This window comes from Ornithodoros turicata, unplaced genomic scaffold (genome assembly GCF_037126465.1).
Source record: "Ornithodoros turicata isolate Travis unplaced genomic scaffold, ASM3712646v1 Chromosome11, whole genome shotgun sequence".
Lineage (NCBI taxonomy): Eukaryota > Metazoa > Arthropoda > Arachnida > Ixodida > Argasidae > Ornithodoros > Ornithodoros turicata.
In genome coordinates, this window is record NW_026999295.1 from 3,596,845 (window position 1) to 3,622,267 (window position 25,423).

Genomic DNA, 25,423 nt, shown 5'->3' on the forward strand with positions numbered 1-25,423 from the left:
ACGCTCACGCATTCTCGGCACGCAGCACAGAACACGAATCACACCAGGAAGTCTGTACTGGCCTAGCAAATGCTTTGCAGTCGAAGGAAGCAAAACTCACGTTCCTCATGGGTTTAGTGAAGTCCAGAAATATACTGGCTCCCTAATAGCGAACTGTTTATCACTTCCCCAATGTGAATCTGCGCAGCAGACGGCTCGGCAGAAGAAACTGGCCGGCTTGGCGGAAGAAACCAAGCCAAAAGTCATGCCAAGCCGGAGCGCGGGCAGACCTCGAATGTGTCGTCGACACAGGGTTTGCGGGACACAAGACGGGATGTCAGTGAAACTAAAAATTCACTTTTTCAGAAAACCGCGAGGAGTTTGGGATAACTATTTTGCATACATAATCAGTGTTCCCTTATGAACACATCGTGTAAGTACCATTCCATTCTGTAACACTCGAAAATCGGCGTAGCTGAGCTTTAAAGGTTACTGTGAAATCACTCCACCTAAGGTGTAGTTTCTCCCGCATTGACTTGTACAGTTGTCCATCCGGGATGTCAGCATAGAAGCCATTGCCACGATGCCTTTCAGCAAGCATTCTGAGTCGCCTGTAGAAAACTTCTCCAAAGTGTTTTAACAAGAATTGCAACTGCTTCTTCAAGTTGAACACGACAAAGAAACTTCCAGATGACACAAGCTTCTGCTGTCGTAGTGTTTCATTACAAATCTCACAGTTGAATGTGGCACCACTTGAGGAATGTGCACGTTCACCTAAGTGTGTGAGACATGTTGGACAGAAGAATTGTAGCCGCATCAAATGTTCTTTGCGATTCTTCCAAATTTTTCTGAACACATACTTTGTCCTTGGCAAGACATCTTCTCCAAATAGAGTGTTGATTAGAGTCAGTAGCCCGTCCACCTGCGACCATGTCAGACCTGCCGTCACAATGTACATGAGGACCAACAAAATGGCCTGACTCTTTGTCGTGTTTTGTTGTGGCAGTGTTTCCCTGTTGCAACTGCTTAAAAATTCTTCGAAGTCGTCACAATCTTCGTCTTCAGGGTCCTCACACATATCTTCCTCCTCGGAAAAGACTGACCCCCTCTTCTGCTGCATCATTACTACATTCAAGACGTTCATCAGACGCAGTTCTCCACTCTTCCTCGGCGACCTCAGATGAAGCGAAGATATCAACTTCACTGTGATCACGGTCACTGGATGATTGCAAACAGGCAGATGACTGGACCGGTTGATCGCAAACAGCGTTGGACACGCCTGTTTGTGAGTCCTGCGGTAAGAGAAATTTGTCTAAGGCTGCGGCTATATACCATGAAGAAACAGCGCATGAACACGGAACAAACAACTGGGCTTGCACGTTTTCCTACGACTAAAGGTGCACCAGTCCGATATATTCGCTCGCACAGGGATACGTTTGACCGAAGTATTCAAACTGCACCTAGAACAGGTACATTGAGGTCCACGTATCAGCATTTATTAGACGCTGCAAAATCGTTCATTTTTTATTCATACAAGGAAGGTGTTTTGTACAATGTTCGAAGTCGACATGTTCGAATGCATTTAGTGGATGGCATAGCAAGTCACCAGGCAGCCATCGTGAAGGAGTGTCTCTTAAATGGTTTTAGTTTGTAAACAAAATCCGCTACAACTTCGGACAAGATTTTGTGCTGTAGGAGATTATGCTTCAACAGAATTGATGTTTAATCGGCTCACTCTGCGAACTTTGTTTAAAGAATGAAGACCTTATGTATGTGGTGGGTACATGAGACCTACATAGGACGTGGTTAACTCTGATATGCTTGGAGCTGCGCGAGACATGCTTACGCTGATTTTAAATGCGGAAGCACGCCTTCATGGATTCTTCCACAATATTATAATTTTTACAACTGTTTAAATGTGTCCCAGTACATCACTAAGGCGAAACCGCCATCGTGAAGGCGTGTTCTGTGCGCGATTTCTGCTCAGTACGTCGCTGTGACGTATTTCTGTGCAAGCGCGTCCGAATACGTCGGTGTACTTACCTCAAGACAGCGTGTCCGTTTCACATGCTAAGCTATGCTCAACACATAACGTTAACAAGCATCGCTGCTACGGTAGACGTTAGATCAACAGCTCCAAGGATGTAAAACGATGAAAACAAGTTAATACTCACTTTTGACTAACGGATTTTGTCATTGTGCCGAGTCTGTTTTGGAGTTGCATTTGTTTCGGCTGTCGGTTCCATCCAAACGCGATATGGGCCCCGAGACTTCTTCGCCGGTTTCGGATCCATTATTCTTCGTACTTCTTGGCACTTGTGATATCACTTTACGAATATGCACAGATAGAAAGAGAGAAACCGGCGTAGTTACCGCGCATTATCACGGTCGCAGTCTCTCTTGGCTTGGATTGCAATGGAGAACGAAAAGCCAAAGAAATCCTGTCGTTCCTGCCCTTCCCGCCCGCTTAAAAAATCTTGTGGTTTTGGATGTAATAAATACGTTACAGTGAAAACATTACAGTTAATTCCCTGCAAAACATGATAAAAAAGTACACCTGATGCTTCCTTAACGTTTTCGATTTCCGCCAACGTTTGCTGTCTTACAGAGCCGCCTATGTGTGGGCCACGCCCGTGATTTCACTTTGCCGTGTCAAGCCTCGCTCTCGTGTGAGGTCTTTCGTACAGCGTGTTTCTTTGTCTCTGCATCGTTTTTCGTCTGAGCGCATATTTCTACCTATTGTTGAAATGTATTTTGTGTACGTGGAGTTCGCATTCGACCAGGAGAGACCGCCTTCCGTGTATTGGCCTGGGGACGAAGAGACGGCTGGCGGATACTATGAAGCTAAAATACTCCGCATTACCGGTAAGGATACGCAGCACTTTCTTGCTGCATTGTGACGTGCCATCTCTATGGCTTAAAACTGAGTTCGTCTCGTGTGACATGTTTGCGCTGAGCGGCATGTTTCACCCAACAAAACGGGAATACTATACATCCATCCATCCATCGCGTTACTCTCTGATTTAGAGTAACTTTAAAACTGATTGTTCGTATTTGCGCCCGTGCTTTTTTACTAAATTCCACGAATATTCGACTTTGCAGAAACGAAGTGCGATATGGATGCCTATATGGAGAGGCGTCACAGCGTTTTTGCGACACGGCGCAGCAAACCTCAAAAGAAGAAAAAGGTAAGGAAGCCACGCAGTACGTTTTGTAGCTGACTCGCACATTTTTGATGTGAAAGAAGGTACAGTGGTTTTTGACTGATTCCTTAAAATAACGAGGCTGTCTGCGTTAGTTTCTTTTCGCTTTATTTCAAGAAATATTTTGTGGGTTTGCTGCACGGTTGTTACGACGCAACAGCCTCCGGCATTTCCTAGTTAAGTTAGCCTTTTTATGCCTCCAGAGAGAAGTCTGTGCAGCCAATGATGAGCAAAGTACCACCAAATTGTACTAGCAGTAAAGTACCAACAACCTGTGATGAGTTGTACTCCAAGTACAGTACAAAGTGCATGACATGAAATGTACTTCAAGTAAGGTCCAAGTACCCAGAAATGTACTCAATAGTAGTATTTAAGAGCACAGTACTTTTTTTGTGCCGGCATTACTCACCCAGTATACGTAAGATGTCTCTTAGGTTGTTATGAGGCACGTGCAGTCACAATGCCTTCACCCTAAATTTTGTAATGCTTCCTGCTCAGTGTCCCTGTGCTTTTCAGCAGTTTTGTATGGTGTCGTGCAGCTAACCTTGCCTTGGGATTTTTTATTTTTCTTTTCTGCAGGAGAGTGAGAGGAATGTTTCACAGAAGAAGAAAAGGAAGCTCGTGCAAAATTTGCAGGAGCAACATATGTTGCAGGCCATTGGAGATTCCGATGACGAGGAATTAATATTGAAGAAAGACCTTAAGGACTTGCAGCAAAGGCATGATAAAGTGAAAAAAGAAAATGCACGACTCAGGCAGCTGAACTTGGATTTGCAGGCAGCTCTGTGCTCCAAAATATTTGAGAAAGGTAAGCCACTCCTTCTCTCCACTCATGCCATGTTTATAATGTATGCATTACCATATACATATTTATCCCAGGCTCTTGTGCACTGATATTAGTGTTTACTCTACGCCTACGATTGTCAATTTCAGATTAACGTGGTGTAAGTAGTTGCAACATGGGTGTATATTTAAAGTGTGCTGTATTCCTTTTGTTATCCCATCTGTGATTGCACTTTCCGATGTGAAATCATACCACTTTCTCCTAGCGAGAGATTCTGGCCTGGAGCACGGACCATCTGTGTCATCAAACCCCTGTCCAGCCTTCTGATGCACACCGCGACACATCATTTGACACGCTGCTGACTCCTTCCGAAAAGCCATACACACAGATGGTCCCAACTGCAACTGCACCACCATGCAGCAATCTGTTCCAGACCCACACTGCACTGACTGATGTTCCCCTGTCGCAGCTGGCCAGCGCTGAATTGTCTCCTCGGTGACCACCACTGTTCTGTGACATGGGTAATTATTGTTTATGTATTGCATTGAAGCGTACTGTACAGGCCAAATGCAGTGTCATCTTGTTGTGGGGACAAAAACACCTATGCAATCATGCCCCGAATCAGAAAATGGGGTGTGGAGTGTGGACCCTAGGCACTACATTTGGAAGGCTAGGAGCGACTGTGCTTAATCCGTAAAATGCATTCATCATGACCGCATGCTTTCGAAGTCATGTTTATCTTTTCTTGGCTTAACGATTTGGTGCAACGACTAGTGTTAGGGGAGCAAATTAACAAAAAATGTGCATGCTAACATAGATGGAAGAGTATAGAGAACAATTAACGTGATACAAGCACAGGCTTTGTCATAAAATATTGTGACTGGCAGTAATATAAGACACCACCCAGTCTGTTTGCACCTACACATTGCCATTGTGCTTGTCAGGGAGGCCGGTACAAGGTTTTCTGCCGTTCGTTTTGTGCTCCCTGTCATAATTCACATATGTATATTCCAGTGTACTTGGTAACGTCTACAAGTTCGCCACAGATATCTCCCACAAAACACCCTCTCATTCTTATTACAGAACATGATTCAGCAGGGATTGAGCCTCACCAGACAGAGGAAGCTCTCCCGTCCATTGGAGTCGAAAGAAATTCAATGGTAGGAGCTTGAACGACATTTTCTTCGAAGGCATATTTTACCAGAGCAGTTCAAACCAAAATGACAGCCACGTACAAGCAAAAAAAAAAAAAAAATTACCCCAAGCTGCTTGTGCTCATACTTCTGAAGCAACGTATCTAAGCAGATGGCTACAAAAGTTGGGAGGAGGAAGTGAACACCAGGCAAAACAGCACAGGCCCATAATTTCACCTCTCACCAAGAAACAGTCCGGGAACATTCCTCCTTCGAGGAACACTGTCCATGTCAGACTGCTTCTTGTTGAAGGGTGAAATTATAACCTTAACCTGCTTCCTTTTGCGTTCACTTCCCTCTCATTGTTCAATGTACAGGATGTTTTTTTTTGTTTTTTGTTTTTTTAATTATTGAAAAGCTGTAAGAGCTACCTGGATGTGGTTTTCACTAAGAGGTTTTACAGCATGGCAGACATTTTGTGCAAGGTATTGCGTGACTCTAATTTGCATGATTATTACAATGAAGCACTGTTTTCGATCAGGGCTTTTCTGGGAAAACAAATAGCAGAATTGTAGGCAACCCATTTTTATTTTCCGTCTTTGATTATGCACCTGCTTCAAATTTCTCCCCTCCCAAATTTCACGGAAATGATACGAAAACATAGGGGAAACTGCTCACAGAAAGTGCGAGAGAGACGCCCACGCATAGGAGAAACTGCTTACAGAGAGTACTAGAGACACGCCCAACGCTCTGGCGTGGCAGCTCTGCAGCCCTGCCTGTGCTTGTAGACTTCACTTTCTCTGGAATTCCTTTTTGATGCTGTTTGCAAGCACACAAATGGAAGTTTTTAAGCGTTCTCGGTAATAACATCATTCTTTTTGCAGCTCCATGCCGGAAACGACATAAGGTTGGCCAAGGCAGTCTGGGACAAAGTTTTCCTCTACAAAGAGGATTCTATGTTCATCAAACAGGCTGCCTTGGCCATATGGCCAGCATCAGTCCTCATCGAAAGGACAGTTTCTGGTACGCTGTCGAACCGTGCGATATCCGAGGGCAACACGGAAGTCAAGCCTCCCCTCACTCCACAGAAGATAAATGCCTTGTATTGTGAGTATTAATTCATGACATTATAGGGACGATTTTTCAATGAGGCCTTCATTGCAGCTCTTTACAACCACAGGCTGGGGGCAGTCTGTGAGGACATGGACCCCAAAGAGGAGAAAGAAAAGAGGGCCAGAGAGAAAAGGGTGCGGCACTATGTCTCACAGAAGATCTCTGATCTGCGTAGATTGCAGAAAATGAAGAATGTCGAAAAAGTGAATTAAACCTTGATTCTCGTGTCTGTGATTTGCTGCCTATGTTTTGTTTCGACTTTCACAATATGCATGGTCATCACTCTGGTCATCACTCTACTGTGCTGGTCCAGCAGCGTGCAAGGTTTTCTGCTGGTCCAGCAGCCGTGCAAGGTTTCTGCTGGTCCAGTAGTCCAGCAAGGTTTTCTGCTGGTCCAGCAGTCCAGCAAGGTTTTCTGCTGGTCCAGCAGACCAGCAAGGTTTTCTGCTGGTCCAGCAGTCCAGCAAGATTTTCTGCTGGAGTCGGTCCCAAATTACGGGCTGCTGGTCCAGCAGCCTACTGGCCTGCTGGAATTTTTGATAGGGATATTATGGTTGTTTACCTGTCCAGTGAGTTCCCCACAATAATCTTGCACTTACAAGGTTAAATTACAAATTATTTACAAGGTTAAAAACAGGTTAGTGAGACAAACAATATGCCAGCATTTTGTACCATCTCCTGCTACCTAGCTGGGCCTGCTCCTTGCATGATGCATATACATGTATTGTGTTATTTTTTATATTAAACTTGTTTAGTTGTCCAATGAGTTCTCAGCAGTTCTCTTGTATGAAAAATGTTAGTGAGACCACAAATATGTGAGGATTTTGTACCCTCACCTGCAACGAAGAGGCCTGCTTGAATGAAACTTCTGCTGGGAGCCTTTGAGTGCACGTGCTATACATATACTGACGTAAACTTTGCTGTCTGCGAAATGCACTGGCGAACTTGTGCGAAAACGAATATATCTAAAGGTATTTTTCCTGGCATTTACACAGCAGCAGCCTAGAGTGTACCCCAGAAGACACCACTCCAGCCTGGTGTGTACACCAGGAAGCATCAGAACAGTCTGGTGTGTACACCAGGGCACACCACACCAGCCTGGTGTATACACCAGGACACACCACACCAGCCTGGTGTGGTGTATACACCAGGACACACCACACCAGCCTAGGCCTAGTGTGTACACCAGGACACACCACACCTGGTGCATATACGGTGTATATACAGGGTCTGGTGTATATACGAGGACACACCACACCGGTCTGGTGTATACACCAGGACACACCACACAGGTCTGGTGTATACACCAGGAAACACCAGACCGGTCTGGTGTTCTTTTTTTTTCTTTTCAACTGGGTATTTATTTGACGGCTACCTCTAAGTCTGTTAATGGCTATGACCATATTCCTCCCGAAAAAAAAAACAGTAAGCAAATCTCCTGCTGAATATAAACCATTCCGATATAATATAAACCAATATACCAATATATATAAACCAATCACGATCGCGTCTATGATTGTCAGGGTTTTTCATAAAATCCTTGATCTGCAGTTAAAGAGACGGTCTCGTACAGCCGGGGCGATTCTGAAACTTAGCCAAAGCTAGCTTCACGAGTACTGTACACATACAACCGTCAAAGTTCCATTCGGAATAACCAAGTCGTTTTCGAGGAATTTGTCGAAACGTGCCGTAATAGCAGACGACGAAACGTGCGCTTCTCTCATGCATAGGTCACGTATGACGTCGGCCTGCAGGTACGTCGTCGTTGTCATGGTAATTGCAACTTGCAGAAGCACCTTGGGTTGAGTCGCCCCTTTGCTCTCGAAATGGGGACACTGAGGCATATACCTCCGCGAGCGGAGAATGTAGTCCGAGCATTGACTGTGGTGTCTCGGATAATGTGGCGCATAATCGGATAGGTGGAAGCTAAGTCACGTGTTTTCTTTCCACGAGTATTTAGTGCGGTTTTTAAATAAACACGTACTCCGTCTCCATTTACGTCGTCAGCGACACTTCATTTCGAAGCATGATCAGTGTGCAACGGGGAGTGTAATGGAAGCGCGCGTAATATATTTTTGGTCGGAGCTATAATGCGACCGCGCGCGCCGATGGCCAGCGATGTGATTGTGGATGCGGTTGTTCTGCGACTTTTAACTTGTCTCTGAGGATTAACATAGTTGTTCTAAACCGCCATGCTTACCACTTCTTAGAATATGCATTGGTCACATGAGAACTGAAAGAAAATGTACGAGAGTTGCAGCGGTGCCCAGTAAAACATCTGAAAGTCGTCTGCTCACGCCGCTGCACTAGCGCGCGCAAAAGCAGACGATTTCTGTGTCCTATCACGGACTTTCCCGCAGGGCGATGTGGCTGTTCTTATTGTTGCCAACACAGATCACGGCATGCTCTGCAATCGTTATCAATTTAATTCGGTTATTTAATAACTGTGACGTGTTTTGTCGGGTAAATTCGCAGTATTCCATTTTCAACAAAGGGCAATCGAATGGTACACTTTATGAGAGGGGCAGAGGGTACGACACCGTCCCTTTAAGAACGAATCTAACTTTGCATTATCTGGAACGAGCTTTCCGCCCTACGGACGGTACGTTCGAAAATATTTATCTGTAGCGTTACCTTATCAAATCAGCAAGACGCCATTGCAAGGGGCTCGCCCTTGCATCTCTAGATCTTAAGATGACCTTTGACAGCATACCTGTACATGCAATATTTGATGCCCTACATCGGCGCGGAATAGATGAGGTGTTCTATACATACAAACTTTCAAACTTTTATCAAGATGGTTCGATGACGCTGGAGGTTGCGAACTGCAGTAGGACTGTAAGACCTGCCAAAGGGGTCAGACAGGGAGACCCCCTCTCCCTACCACACCACAATGTATATACCACAAAGGACGAATACCCACAATGTTTTTGAAATACAATCCATTCAAAGACGAGTGATAGGCGGGAGTAAGAGTAATCTGCTTTCCATGGAGACAGGAAACGTGATGGCTTCTTTTGGTGTTCATCACGGGTGTCCTTTCACGTCGCCAGCGGCGGCTCTCCCCGGCGGTACCCGGTGTTCGGGCAACGCTCCTGTGGCTAACTCCCGTGGCGTGTGGTTGTAACCCAGCTTCCTGAGGGCCGGAACCTAGCCTGCAAGACACGAATGCCGGGAGGAGTGGCGGCCTCTTATAGCAGCAGCCGTAGGAGTAAAACCCTGTATTCACATTTGCGGGGCTTAAGTTCACCGGGACCGCTTTGTGGTGAGGGGAAACTTTCCGTCCCCTTCCCCGTTCCACAGGAGCCCTCAGGGAGGTTTGGAGGGGTGGCGTCCTCCTGTAGACCAGCCTGGAAGCAAAGGTGTGCGGGGGGCTTTGGCAACCCCCTGCGCTATCCGTCGAGTGGTGTGGTGCGAGGGCGTAAGGCAGTGGTTGGCCGGAGCCAGGCACGTATCTCGGCCAGCTGGGGCCTCTCTCAGGGTCTATCTCTGTTGGGGAGCCTCGGCTATGTACGGCGAGCACTGCCGAGTCATCAAGTGTGCGAACGAAGGCAAGGGGTGTACCCCGGTGGTCCTATACTGCGAGTGGGGGCGCTCCGCCCCTGACAGACATAGATATATGTCACAAAGGGCCAATACCCACTATGTTTTTGAAATACAGTCCATTCAAAGACGAGTGATAGGCGGGAGTAAGAATAATCTGCTTTGTCTAATAATTTTTGCTTGTTCTCACGGATTGCACATTAATGCAGCTAAATGTGATACGTGGACATGGTTGCCGTCTGGGCGCCAGAAATTGGTAAAAGTGGTACCTTGCAAGTATTTCGTGGGGCATGACCCCCGGCCTGCCCTATCCATCAGTGACTATTTACTGTACTTAGAAGTGTTATTGGATGCCTTTGGCGGAGTTAAAGCAAATGTACAGTCTGTAGCAGATCAGTTTACTGTCTTACGGCGTTGTCCCCTCAAACCACATCAGAAATTTGTAATGTTGATTTATTACTTATTACCCCGAGTAGTACACTCTTGGACGCTGGCTGAACTGGACATTCCAATATTTGAACGGTGCGACCGGCAAGTGAGGAGTTGCATACGAGCATTACTCCGCCGCCCCATGATGTACCCAACGCTTTTTTTTTTTTACACTGCAGTGAAGGAGGGGGCCTCGGTGTGCCCTCCTTCACCCTTGCAATAGCACGCATGATGTTGGAGCGCTTACAGCGCTTTCAGCACCGGAGTGACGACGCCTACCTCAAATCATTGGCAGCCACTACATCCTACGGCAGGGAACTGCGTCGCCAAACCGGGGCTCTACAACATGGAGGATCTGACCTCACCACTAAAGAAGCACAGTCCAGCCACTGACGGCATCGGTTGCTTGGCCTCGACTGACGGCAGGGGTCTTCGTGTGGCCCTGGGTAGTCCTCCACCATATTGGATACAAAGTCCACCCCGCTTCCTCAGCACCGCTGACTGGGTGGACCTTATTCGTCATCGGGCTCACGCACTGCCTACCAGAGTACGGTGCGGCAGGGGTTGCCAAAAGAGGACACAATGTTCGGCAGGCTGTCTATCAGCAGAGACAATCAACCATGTAATACAGTCCTGCCCTCGGACGCACGGAGCAAGGGTTCATCGCCATGACCAAGCTGTCTCCTACATCCAACGAGCTGTACAACGAGTGGGACTCCAGGTCCGGCGGGAACCACATCTTCAGGTGGACAGCGATGTCTACCGCCCCGACCTTCTCATCTACAGCCAGGGAATCACCACGATTAGTGATGTGCAAATTCGAGTTGATTATCGGCCACTGGCTTCGTTTGCTGAAGACAAGATCAGGAAGTATCGGCCAATAGAACAATGCGTCAAGAACTACACAGATTGTGATTTGGTGATGCACGAACCATTAGCATTCAGTGAACGTGGGTGCATGGACTCAAACGCAGCGAACTTTTTGAGATCTTTAGGATTAGTAAAACGCCAGATATCATACTTGTGTTTATTAGTATTCTTAGGTTTCCTGAGGTGCTTCAGGACTTTCCAACGAGCGACTAGCCACCACCTCTAATCTTCACTCTCTCATTTCAAAGAGATTAATATTTTTGCTGTACTTGTACAATAAAAAGGTTCCTAGCTATATATCACAAAGGACGAATACCCACCGTATTTTTGAAATACAATCCATTCGAAGACAAGTGATAAGCGGGAGTAAGAGTAATCTGCTTTCCTATGAGTAAAAGTTTTCCTATGAGTAAGAGCTTTCCTGAGTAATAGTTGTGCCACGTCTATGCTACCTTCACTAGGTCTTTTTAACCTCTTTTTTTACCAGTGAAGTGCCAGTACTGTACTATTTTTAGGCTTTGTTTAATTGGCCATGGGGCCTTAGGGCTTCTTAGCATGCCAAGGGTTTTGGTCTTTTTGTTAGTGATAACCATCCTCGGGGACTCTGTTGTCAGTAGTCTTATGGCCGCCCGTCAGGAGACGGGCCCCGAGGGGACGGTCAGTTGTCCCACATGTGGAAGGCATTATAAAAAAAGGGGCCTAGGTATTCATTTGAGGGTATGTGACTCGGATCGGTATAACAATCGCATTAGCGTGGAACGTCGCAATGTAGTTTGGACACGGGAGGGATTAGCTATGATGGTGGCTAAAGATTTTGAATTAGCTAATGCTAGATGGATCAACATCGAGTTGTCAAAACACGTACCCAACCGCACCACTGAGCAGATTAAAAATCGGCGGAAACAGCGCGATTATAAGGAACTAGGAGAGTCCCTGCGTAGGGAGAGTTGTCCTTCGGATCCTGCAAGTCTACTAGACGAGGAGGACCTCGCCCTAACAGACCTTATACAGCCACACGTGGAGGAAAGGGAGCCACAGCGGCCTGTATCACCGGTAACACAGTCTACAGAAAGCAAGCTCCGAGAGGCGTTTTTACAGTACTGCGCTGTACCCGAGTCTTACAGGCACTCAAGTCTGCAGAGGATCATTGTTAGGATCATGAGGGGTGACACTTCCTATGCAGATCTCGACCGCTAGCTCCTAACTGCAGCGGTGGATACCAATCAGAGGCAAGAGCGATCCCAGCCGCGGACCAGAAGAAGTAACAAACGACCCCGTCAGGGTGTTCCCCGGTGCGAGCCCTCGGCCCGCTCACTGCGGCGTCGGGTCTATGCGGAGTATCAAAGGCTTTTTCAAGTCAACAAGAGGAAGCTCGCGGCTCGGATCTTCGATGGTTGTAAGACGGACAGGGGGAGAACCGAAGAAATCTTGGCTTTTTGGGAAAAGGTGTTCACCACCCTACCAGAGGCTCTTCTATCGGATAACATCCACCACCATCCTCATTTAATACAACTCGAACCAGTGAGGCCGGAAGATATCAAGACAGCGTTAGATGGTATGAAGTCCGCCCCTGGCCCTGATAGAATGACTTGTAGACAAGCCAGGCGGATCCCGGCAGAGGATCTGGCAGCCATTTGTAATATTTTCCTCCTTCTTGGACGACTGCCCCCTTCCTTGACTAATTCCAGAACCATCTACCTGCCGAAGAAGGACATCACTAGCGCCCCTGGCGACTTCCGGCCTATTACCATAGCTCCTGTGATCCTCCGGATATTCCACAAGGTTTTGGACCACCAGCTTCGTCATGCCATCATGCTCCACCCCATTCAGCGGGCATTTCGTCCCACGGACGGTACGTTCGAGAATATTCTGTTGCTTCGAACCATTCTGCGCGAATCTAGAAAGGGTTGCCGCGGATTGGCGGTGTTGTCCATGGACCTACGTCGTGCATTCGACTCCGTGCCCTACTAAATTGTTTTCCGGTGCCTTGAAAAACGTGGTATCGATCCCTTGTTGATACAATACCTAAGATCTTTCTACGAACTGAACTGTCACGTTTGAGCATGGAGGCATCTCTAAGACCCTCAAACCGACAAGAGGAGTGCGGCAGGGGGACCCCCTCTCCCCCTTACTTTTCAACTTGATCATGAATAAGTTCATCAGCTCCATTCCAGAATACATCGGACCAGACATCCACGGCCAGCGCATTAACGCGCTGGCATTCGCCGATGACTTCATCTTGCTGGGGGAATCGGCTGAAGGGCTCCAGAAACTCCTGGACCATTTCACCCTATTCATGGGAGGTAATGGACTCGAAATCAACGTGGCCAAGTGTGCCTCATTCACCATGGTGCCGTCTGGGAGGCAGAAGCTTGTCAAAGTGGTTCCGCATCAATAACTCGTAGGTAACAGGCACATTCCAGCTCTTGGGGTCGCCGACAGATTGAAGTACCTGGGTCTGCTGGTGGACTCGTTTGGAAGTATCCATGCGGCAACAGAGGACGCTTCCACGGAGTTGACCTCTCTGCGTTGTAGCCCCCTGAAGCCCCACCAGAAACGGGTAATTTTCCTTTATTACCTACTGCCTCGACTGACGTACGAATGGTCTGTGGCGGACATCCATCTTCCTAGGTTGCAAAAGCACGACAGGCAGGTACGGAAAATTGTTAAGGAATTTTGACATCTTCCTCATGACATCCCTAACGCCTTTTTATATACCAAGCTCTCCGACGGCGGTCTAGGAATCCCTTGTCTAGAATTCAGCCTACAACGACTGCGCCTAGCACGTCTTGAAGCAGTGAGCACCAAGGCTGAAGTACCCGGTGGCATTGGCGTCGTCCCCAAGATATGCGAGTGAGCGCTCCAAACTGAGATATCGGCTCCAAATGGGTAGCCATGACCTCACAACCAAGACTGGTCAGTTGGAGTATTGGAGTAAGCGACTCTACTCCACTACAGACGGTCTGGGACTACAGGAAATGAGAGCTGCTCCATCACCCGTCTGGATAAGGGATCCTCCATCATTCCTCTCCTGCAATGAATGGGTTGATTTGGTAAAACACCGTATTCACGCACTACCTACAAGGGTGAGATGTGCCAGAGGACGTTTTAAGATCACGCGCTGTACTGCGGGATGCTTCCGCTCGGAAACCATTGCACATGTTATTCAGGGGTTTCCTAAAACACATGGGGCCAGGGTGAAGCGGCATAACAATGTGGTTCTTAAGCTGCAAACCTGGCTCCAACAGAAAGGTGCAACGGTATTTAGAGAGGACAGCATTTACGATGGAGATGAAGTACACAAACCCGACCTCATAGTATGCAAGGATGGGGTTCCTTCTGTAATGGATGTCCAGATCCGGGGGGAATACAAGCCCCTCTCAGTCCTTGCTAAAGACAAAATTCGTAAGTACTTCACTCCTGGCATCAACAATAGTATTCTGCAGATGACAGAGACTGCCTGCATCTATCATGTACCTATTACATTTTCGGAGCGGGGGTGCATAGAGAAACAGGCAAGTGCAACATTAAAAGACTTTGGTCTAACAGCACGGAATATTGCCTTATGAAGTCTTTTTGTGTGCTTAGGTTCTATACAGTGTTTTCGTGTATTCTTCCGTGCAACTGACCGTTGTAATTAAGCTTTTAATCAATTTCCTAATATAACAGAGAATGATTTATTGTACCTAAGTTTGCAATAAATAAATAATAGCTATACATCACAAAGGACGAATGCCCACCATGTTTCTTAAATACAATCGATTCAAAGACGAGTGATAGGCGGGAGTAAGAATAATCTGCTTTCAGACAGAATACTTCGACCGAAGAATTAAAGACCTAACCGATTGCGAAACCATTCTTCATGAACCGGTAACCTTTAATGAACTCGGTTGTCTTGAAAAGGGGGCAGTGTGATATTTAAGTGAGTGATAGGCGAGTGATAGGCGGGAGTAAGAATTCCTTTTCGCCCCTGGGGCTAGTCGAGCTGTCAGTTTGTTCTGTCCGCATTCCTACCCCTCGTGTATCCGCAGAGGTGCTGGATCTCTCGACCTGAACCCACCTGTTGCGGTGCAATCGCAATTACAATGTTCAAGTACTCCTGAGAGGGAGTTCAAGTACTCCTGGAGAGACCTCACGACCAAGTGTGGCCGCAGCATACATATGACCTATGCGGGTCATACGCCAGCCCCGGATGGTGATGATGAACGTCGCACACCTCCAGCAAGTCAGGAGGAAGAAGTGTTGCCTCATATGTGTCCTCATTGTGGGCGAAGTTTTACCTCTGTAATCGGATTGGGTCTGCACAAGAGGGCCGCCCATCCCGAGCAGTGGAACGCCGAAATAAGGACAGAACGTGTCAGAACGAGATGTACCCCGGAGGAGTCTAGACGCTTAGCAAGGCAGGAGTTGCGGCAATGCAAGTTCGGAAAGAAGGCGTGAGATTTATTAACCGAGAACGCGTCAGGCTTTTCCCGGAACGCTCCTTAGAGAGTATCAAATGTCACAGGAAGCAAGCTGCTTACAGGGCTCTACTGCAGGAACTTTCGGTTGAACCAGCCCAGGGACACTCATGCCCTCCACATGACATTAGTGCAGCTGAAGACTCCGGAGCTGTGGATGCCAATCCTGATCGGCCAACCCACTTGGTAGAGGGCTCCGATGTCAGGGTGACCACTCGTGAGGCAATTGTTATGACCCTGCGGGAACGACTTGAAAGATCTCCACCAGAAAGCTCCCAAGGCTTCAGATTATGGGATATTGCGAGGTTGGCGGTGGAGGGGCATTCCTTCGACACACCTCTGAATGATTACATACGGGAGGTCTTCTTTAGGGACACCTGCCCCACACAACGAAATGTAAGACCGCCACCTCAGAATCGGCGTCTGCACCTAAGCCGCAGGAAGCAGAAGCGCCATGAGTATGCGGCTGCGCAGGAGTTATACAAAAGCCGTCAATCTGAATGTATCGGACGTATTCTGGATGGCCCTAACGAGGCCGATCTGTCTGAGCCGCGGGCCCTCCTGGAAAATTGGAAGACTGTTATGGAAGAAACTGTCCCCCGAGTGGTTTCTGTTGACTGCCGATTGGCTCCCCGAGCCATTGACCCATTTGGTCCTGTGTCGGTGCGAGAAATGCATCTAGCTCGTTTCAAGGCACGGAGTGGGCCAGGCCCCGATGGGTTGACGTCCCAAGATTTAATGAGGACTCCAGTTGTGATACTGCAGACTATTCTGGACCTGTTCATGCTAAGTGGGAAGCCGCCCCCGTGCCTGTTGGGTGCCAGGACAATCTTCATACCGAAGTGCTCCCGAGCGTCCGTGGCCAAAGACTTCCGTCCCATTACTGTGGGACCCGTCTTGCTGAGATTCTTTCACAACGTACTGTCTCGTGGCCTGTCCAATCTTATTGACTTTGACATTCGTCAAAGGGCCTTCCAGACACTTGACGGATGTGGGGAGAATGTTCTACTCCTCTCGACGATACTCCATGAGACGAAGACTAAATGCCGTCCACTATACATGGCGAGTGTGGACTTGAGGCGTGCTTTCGATAGTGTGTCCCTTCAAGGCATCTTGGACGCAGGCCGGAGACGAGGCCTCACGGAAGACGTTATAAGCTACCTTGAATACCCGTACCTGAACAGCACTGCAGTCATGTCCTGCAGGAGGGGAAAGTACTTGGAAGACCGGCGAGAGGTGTGCGTCAAGGTGATTCCCTTTCCCCCATCCTTTTTACGTTGGTGGTGGATGGTTTACTCAACGCCGGAAAAGGGGATATCGCCTTCAGGAGTGGCGATCTGGAGACAGATGCACTTGCCTTCGCCGATGATCTCCTCCTCTTCGCCTCAACATCGGCGAGATTGCAGGACCGTTTAGATGAAGCCTATGCCTTCTTCTCTAAGAAGGGACTGGAAATTAATGCGGCCAAGTCGTTCACGTTATCAATGGTGCCCCCTGAGTGGGATGGGAAAGTCAAGTGTGTGGATCTCCCCTTTTACGTAAATGAGGTGGCCCTGCCGACGACTAGATCTGCAGACGTCTGGCGTTACCTTGGCGTGCGCTTTGCCCCGGAAGGTCGAGAAAAAGCGCTGTCCCTGTTGCAGGACGTTTGTATCCTACTGGAGCGGGTACTTAAAGCCCCTCTCAAGCCGCAAAAGCGTCTCGTTGCCCTGCGGCCTTACCTACTACCACGACATTACTACAGATTGGTCTTAGGCCCCTGGAATATCGGCACGTTATGCAGAATTGACACCACTGTTAGGTCCTCTGTAAGACGATACCTGAGGCTACCCCATGATACACCTATGTGCTACTTTTATGCCCCCGTCGCCGAAGGAGGCTTGTTTGAGAACCTTCTTCTTCCACCACTACGAACAGTGGCCACCAGCCACACAGGGCGATTGGCCAACCTCTGTCCCTTACCCCACGCACGAGAGGCTATCACCACCACCACCACCACCACGAGAGGCTTGCGCGATTATCCTTCTCTTCGTCGGATATCATGAAGAAGGCGGCTTCTTGTACTTTGATAACCAACGCAACGTCCCGTGCCTTGCGATGCGCTAACTTCAAGGACCATGCGCTTACCACTAAAAAGAGGGCCCTATCGTATTGGGAGGTGGCTTTGCATACATCAAATGATGGACGTCCATTGAAAGACTCCGCCATGGTGCCGGCCGCTCAGCGCTTTATGGCCGAGGGAACCAAACTACTTCCTGGCAGGGAGTTCTTGGACATCAACACGCTCCGTATCAACGCTCTTCCCACTCTTGCGAGAACCAAAAGGGGAAGGGACTCGTCGACCTTGTGTAGGGCAGGGTGTGACAAAAACGAAACCCTGTCACATGTCCTCCAGCAGTGTCACCGAACACACCAGGTCAGGATGAGGAGGCATAACAACTTGGTCCGTTACGTCTCTCAGCGTCTGCTGCAACTCCAATGGCACGTCAGGGTGGAGCCTCATCTTCGGATCCCCAACGGGCAAGTCTACGTCCCCTATATTGTGGCCTACAAAGATCAGGCCACTGTCATGATTGATGCACAAGTGGTGGGCTGTGGACTGTCCGTAGAGCTCGCCCACGCAAGTAAAGTGCGCGACTACTGTGTGCCCGAATTGCTTCAGATTGTGAAGAGTGTCCGCGCGGAAACACCTACTGTGACCTCACTGACTGTGAACTTTTGTGCCATATGGTCCAAGACTCGTGCGGTGAGTCTTTTGGACCTGGGCGTTACCAAGCAGGATCTTAAACAGTTATCTGTAAGGTGCCTTCAAGGTGGTGTTCGATGTTTTCGGATTTTCAACAGAACAACGTCTGTGACCCGTTTCCGCAGAGATCACCGAAATTTGTATTGTGTTTGATTCCACATGTTCCGGGTTGTTTGATGGTTGGTTTGGTTGTTGTGTCTTATGTTTTACCACTGCGCAGTGGGTGCTGAGTATATGCTGTTCTTCTGTGTTTTGTATGATGTGTAAGCGCCGTTGTGCAGGCGCTTATGTTGTGTGAGCACTGCTCCGGGTGATGCAGTTAGGGGTGCTCTAACTGGATTTTTGGGGTTCCTCTTCCCTGTATGAGTGTTATAATAAGAGTGGAGTATAGTACATCATAGCTATGTGTCCCAAAGGACGAATACCCACCATGTTTTTGAAATACAATCCATTCAAAGACGAGTGATACGCAGCAGTAAGAATAATCTGCTTTCGGTAGCTATATATCACAAAGGACGAACACCCACCATGTTTGTTAAATACAATCCATTCAAAGACGAGTGATAGGCGGGAGTAAGAATAATCTGCTTTCGGCGAAATCTTGGGTAAACGGCGGGAGTAACTATGACTCTCTTTCCGTAACCACCCTCTATAGGCTGGGGGCTAGTGGCGTTTCCCTGTAACCCAGCAAATTGAGGACCTGGGGAGGGGAGGTGACGACCTTCCTCGTGAAGCTGGGGGTAAGTGGCTTTCCCCTGTTATCCAGCAGCTTGGAAGCTGGGGTGTAGGGATGAGGAAAGGGCCGGAGGTGCCTGTCGCCATTAGCGGGACCGTGTTGCGGCGGTCTGTCACCCAGTTAATCGGGCGCTGGCGGCAGGTGTCGATGGCTTGTAGCCATACTATTCTCGTTGCTGCAAGCTGTCGCGATGCGCAATACACAGCATCTCGCACATAAATGGTCAACTCCACCTTCTCGTTCCCGTTCCCCCTACAGTTGCTTGCAGCCTAGGGAACTGACGGAGCTCTGGCCTACCCCGGGGTGCTGCCAGCCTACCCCAGCGCCCGTCATACAGTTGGCACGACAAATCAAAGAAACATGAGAGTGTTGACCCTGCATCCGCTGCTGTTGGGGTCGCGGCTGTCCACGAGCGTTTTTGCCTGGCTCTTTAGCTGCTTCTGCTGCTGATACGGCTAATGCTGATGGATCGGATGCTCACGGCCCTTTTCAGGGCCTGTGTTGTGAGCGAGTGAGGGCTGTGTTGTGTGCGGCTGCGGCCGCCTGTTCCCCTCAAGAAGAACTCTTGCTCAACATCATCGCTGGTGCCGTATTCTTTTTTTTTTTTTTAATTCCGTGTTAGCGCCGCGAAGCAACTGTGGCTATGAGCGGCGTATAGACGTGGACAGATGGAGAGAGGACAGCAGGAAGGAGTGGGGGACAGGGGTGTTAGTATGCGTCCTGGGCCGACTTCAAGGGGAACTGTGCCGACATTCGTCTAGAAAGTCTTCGGAAAACCCAGGGAAAACCTCAGACAGCACAGCCGGTGACAGGATTCGAACCCGTGTCACCTCCCAGTCTCGGCGTGGAAAGCGATCACTCTAACCACTACGCCACGGGAGCTGGTAGGTGCCGTATTCGACGCCAGGAGGAATCTTGGGACCCTCCCGCTACCCTACAGAGCTAAAACGCCACGGGTATCCTGTCTGCGGATGCTGAGAGTGTGGGGCCTTCAACTTCGGGTGATGCTCCTCCTACTTCAACTACTCCTGGCCTGTGAGAGGCCTGCGTTCCCTTCCTGGTACCAGCTTGGGGGTCCCGGTCCGGGACGCTCCTTCAGAGATCCCGGCCGCTGCTGCTTCTGGCCACCCATGTACAGTGGATGGCTGCTTCAGAGTCTTCTCAACGGCCAAGGGCCTGGGCCAGCACCGTCGTAGGGCGCAGAGGCCAGAGGCCTACAATCCGGCATTGGATGTGGATAGACGAAAGGCAAGGTGGTCTCCCGAGGAACGTAGGCTCCTGGCGGAGACGGAGGTCGCTCTTCTTCGGAATGGGGCTTCTTCGGCAAGAATCAATCAGGCCATCTGGAATGTCCTGCGAGCCGGGGGCGTATCGAGGACACTGGGTGCAGTAAAGGGGCGACGACGCTGTCCGGAGCATCGACAACTCGTCCACGAGGTGGAGCGACGCTACTTGACCTTGAAGGCTGGGGGCGCGTCCACTCTGGAGCAAGACAACCACCCGGTCTCGGGTGATTCGGAGGCTGCCCAGCCCGAGCGAACGGACAGCGCTGGAGGCACTGGAAGTGACCACTGCGACCACCCCTTTCTTGCTGCCCTGCACGAACTGGCTGACCAACTGCCGGCAGACCATGAGGCGAAGACCCCTGTGCTGCGGACTATCCTGGCCTTTGCCTTTGCCGAGGAATCCTTCGATGACCTCCTGGAAGATTTCCTGCGACGGTTCTTAGAGGTGCCTTCTCGCCGCACTGCTGCTGGAGGCGGTTCACGTCACCACTGCCCGCAAGTTCGAGGCCGGAGGGCGCGACGGCGTATGGGATACGCAAGAGTGCAGATCCTGTACCATAGGAATAGGAGGGCCTTCGCATATCAGATATTGGATGGGAGACCGGAGGTACCACCTAGGGATGACGCAGCGTTCTTGCGCTACTGGGTATCCATCTTGACTGCTCCTTCCCCACCGCCACTTGAGTCCCCGGAGCTGGGCTCTGAGCCCCCCGAGCTTGGGTCTCGGTCACAGGCGAGGATATCAGGGCAGCTTTGCACGATGGAAGGTGAGCCCCAGGGCCCGACAACTACACTGTTTCTCGTCTCCGCCGCTACAATCCTGTGGTCTTGGCGGTTATAGGTAATTTAATCATGAAGACTGGACGTCCTCCCATGTACCTCCGACGAGCCCGAGTGTCCTTCATTCCGAAAACGCTTCATCCGAAATCTCATGGTGACTATCGAACAATCGCCATTGCCCCGGTGCTACTGAGGCTCTTCCATCGTGTCCTGGGACGGCGCCTGGCGAGAGCTCTACGACTAGATCACAGCCAACCTGGCTTCATTGCCTCAGATGGATGTGCCGAGAACATCACCTTGCTTCACTCCCTGCTTAGGGAGCCACGGAGACAGGTCAAGCCCCTGCACATGGCCGTTCTAGACCTACGCAAGGCCTTCGACACAGTATCCCTGTCGGCCCCGGAATGTGCGCTTCAATCTGGGGGAGTCCCGCTGCCCATGCGTACCTATCTCCATGACATCTACGAGGGGGAGGTCATCGTGTCATCTGGAAGCCGTTCAACGACCGTGGTCCCGTCCAGAGGGGTTTGCCAAGGGGACCCACTATCTCCATACCTCTTCAATCTTGTGGTGGACGGCTTCCTAGCAGATCTTCCAGAAGCCATCGGATTCCATCTCGGTGAGCGAGGCATCCCTTCCATGGACTGGGATGGGGTGTGGCGGCACCTTGACGTCGGCTTCGGCGCTGTTGGGGTGGAAGCTCCTCCTGACGGCGCAGCGGCTCTCTTAAGCCACAACAGCGGCTTTTTCTCCTGAAGAAGCACCTTCTGCCCAGGTTTCAGCACCCGCAACCTTCGGACGACAATCTCGTGGTATCCTGCCGGACCTGCACTCTCGGGATCGCGCGGCAGTGAGGGCCTGGCAGCGTCTTCCTCATGGTGTACCAATGTGGTTTTTCTACGCGGCGATCCGTGACGGAGGTCTCGGCATCCCCTCCTTGGAGCACGCTATACCTAGATTAAGTTCCTGCGCCTGGACAGGATGCGCTCCTTTGGGGTCCTGGCCTTCACCGAGGCGACTCACACGCCTTCCCAGGAGGAGGAGAGACGCCGGGTCCTTAGAATAATGGTCCACCAGGGGAGGACGATGCAGTCTGCGGCGTACTCCCGGCGCTACTGGGCTGAGGCACTGCACGCATCATACGATGGGGGCGCCTTGAGAGAGGCCTGTGGGGTTCCGGCAGCTCATACATGTGTAGACGACGGATCGCGCCTCATGAGGCGTACGGCCTATGTGAATGCCGCCCAGATTCGAGTCAATGCCTTGCCAACCCGATCCCGCTGTGCAAGAGGCCAACACCGTGAGCGGCAGTGTAGGGCTGGCTGCCTTCTCCAGGACTCCAGGTCCCCGGCTTTGGAATCTCTGCCGCACGTCCTCCAACGCTGTCACCGGACTCTTGGCCTGCGGATTAACAGGCACGATAACATCCTGGCCTACGCCTGCGGTCGCCTGCGCCAATGTGGTTGGGACGCCGTCCGAGAGCCCATCACCCGGACAATTGAGGGCAACCGAAAGGCAGACATCGTAGCCTGCAGAGGGGACCAGTCCCTCATCATCGACATCCAGGTGGTGGGCGTAGTCCGTAACCTAGAGCGTGCGCATCAGGACAAGCTAACATACTACCGCAAGCCAGAGGTCCTGGCCTATGCCCAAGGTATGCGGTCCGCGCCCCCACTGCTTTGTTCTGTAACCCTGAAATGCAGAGGGGTCTGGAGCCGGTCGTCAGCGGAAGGCCTTCTCAGGTTGGGCTTTAAGAAGAGGGACCTCACAGTCATGGCAGTAAGAGCCCTGGAAGGGTCGAGATAAATATGGCGCGTATTCAACCGTAGCACCCAGCGAGGGCCCCCAGCCGCCCCTTGTGGTACGTAGGCTGGCGGCTATTTGTGAATCCTAGGCAGCGCCCCCAGCCACCCCTTGTGGGTCTTATGCTGGCGGCTATTTGTGAAAGTTAGGCAGCGCCCCTAGGGGCCTTTTTGTTGAGTTGTGCAATTTACGCTCTTATATTTTTGGGTTACACCGTGCCCTTCGAGGTGAAATAAGTAGTTCCCAGCTATATTCACAATGGACGAATACCCACCATGTTTTTGAAATACAATCCATTCAAAGACGAGTGATAGGCGGGAGTAACAATAATCTGCTTTCATAATCTGCTTTTGGGCTGGATCCTATGGAACTAGTTCGGTCACCGGCTCGCCGCTGCCAACGGGACGATCTCCCTGTGACCGGGCGCCGTCGCTCGCGCCTGTAACCTAGCCTAGTTGGGGGTCGGGAGATCGAACCCGCGGGTCAGTGTGGTCGGTGGTTGCTACTACAAGCCGTCATGATGCGCAGTAGACAGCCTCTCATGAGGAAGTGGCCAACTCCAACCTTCTCGTGGTGCAGCCTGACAACCCTTCGTGGGAGCTAATGGAGCAATTACCCAACACCTGCCGGAGTGTGGGCTGCCAACACCTTGTTGAGGAATCCGAAGATCCCTCTCTGTGGAAGAAATGAAGCTGAAGCCTCACAGCTCGTGGAAAATCCATTAACCTTTTAATCCGTCCACTTCGTCCTTACCGAATCGAACATACAGAACGTGCAACGGGTCCGAAGACCAAAAAAAGAAGAAGCATCACCCGAAAAACCACAAACTTCGTCGTCTTTTACATAACATATTCAACACGCTCCCCGCGCAAGAGTGAGTCATCAACACTCGCGGTCTTGAAACTCCAGGGGATACACCAATTGTACTGGTCGGCGCGTAGTGTGGCCGCTTGGAAGCCTTAACTCGCACGACCGGATGTTTCCGTCTCTTCCCTTATAGACTTCCGTGACTCGACCTAGTGTCCACAGATGTTTTGGAACTTTATCTTGATGGACGATGACAACGTCACCTCTTGACACTGTGCGCGACTTGGGAACCTGGTTGGATTGATGGGCAGATCGTAGTTCGAGCAGATATTCCTGTCTCCACCTCTTCCAGAAAAGGTCCACAAGTCTTTGTCTATACATCCATCCTCTGTTGGTGGTGTCAGTCTTCGTACAGGGAACTGATGATGCAACCTTTGTATCTGGAAGTGCTGTTAGATTTTTCCCTATAAGTAGATGGCCGGGAGTGAGAGCGCTGGGCTCATCTGGGTTGGAATGCAAGAAAGTGAGTGGTCTAGAATTCACCACTGCCTCTACTTCGTGCAGCAACGTCACAATTTCTTCGTACGTAAGGCATTGACGTCCGAGCACCTTCCTCAATGAAGCTTTAACGGTGCGCACCATCATCTCCCACATTCCGCCCCACCAGGCCGCCCTCCCTACAATAAGCTTCCAACTGATTCTGTTTGTGGCGACGAAATCCTGCGCTTCTTGGCTCCGTATGACGCTCCAAAGCTACCCTATATCCTTGGCTTCTTTCTTAAAGGTCAGTGCATTGTCGCTAAAAATAGTCGACGGAGTACCCCTCCTTGAAATGAAGCGCCGGAACGCCCTGATGAATGACTTCGTGGTTAAGTCCATAACAAGTTCTAAGTGTACGGCCCTCGAAGTCGCACACGTAAACAATGTAATATATGACTTGGTAGACGATCCCGAAGCCTCCTTGATGTACAGGGGTCCAGCGAAGTCTATGCCGGTAGTGTCAAAGGGGTGTGTGGGTGTCAAACACTCTGTCGGTAAAGGCGCAGTTGGTGCTGCTCCTCTCGGTACACGAAATTTTGCGCAGACCTCACATCGGTGCACGATGGACTTTACCAACTGTCTCGCTTTGATAATCCGCCAACGCTCTCTCAAAGCTGTTAGTGAGGACTGCACCCCGCCATGGAGCATTCGCCGATGAGCACTGTCAGCCAGGAGCGCCACGAACGCATGTTGTTTGGGCAGTAGTATTGGGTGCTTTACCCCTTCCGTATGGTTGGAGTGCTGCAGTCGTCCTGTCAAACGTAGGACTCCGTTGTCGTCCAAGAAGGGCCGCCACTGTGCTATCTTCGACGTATTGGAGATAGCGCCCTTCTCTTTTAACGCAGTCACTTCTTCTGGAAAAGCTTCTGTCTGTACATGTCTGGTACAGAAATCTTCCGCCTCTCCAATTTCAGTAGCACTGAGTGAACCACCGATTTTTGATGTTGAACGACAGTTCCGAATAAACCACGTGATCCAATCTGTAATGCGCAGCACGCGCTGGTGGTTACTATGTCTACTCAGATCAAATAATGCAGGAATGGGACTCTCTTCAGTGTGAGTCATGGTCACGGTGTCTGTTCTTCGTTGGTCTTCAACGGAGTCGAGACAGCTTGGACTTTTAGACGTTAGATCTGGCCAGAATTCCTCGTTCTGTGCTAGCCAGCAGGGACCTTCGAACCATTGCCTGTCGTCGATTAGCTTCTCGACGG

General features: G+C 50.0%; 1 long non-coding RNA gene across 1 annotated transcript; it reads left to right on the top strand.

Moving 5' to 3' along the window:
• The first annotated feature begins 4,135 nt into the window (after positions 1–4,135).
• On the top strand, positions 4,136–6,145 carry LOC135371429 (uncharacterized). The gene is made up of 3 exons (XR_010415612.1): positions 4,136–4,487; positions 5,050–5,126; positions 5,984–6,145. It is a non-coding gene; the product is annotated as an uncharacterized LOC135371429 (long non-coding RNA).
• The last annotated feature ends 19,278 nt before the right edge of the window (positions 6,146–25,423 follow it).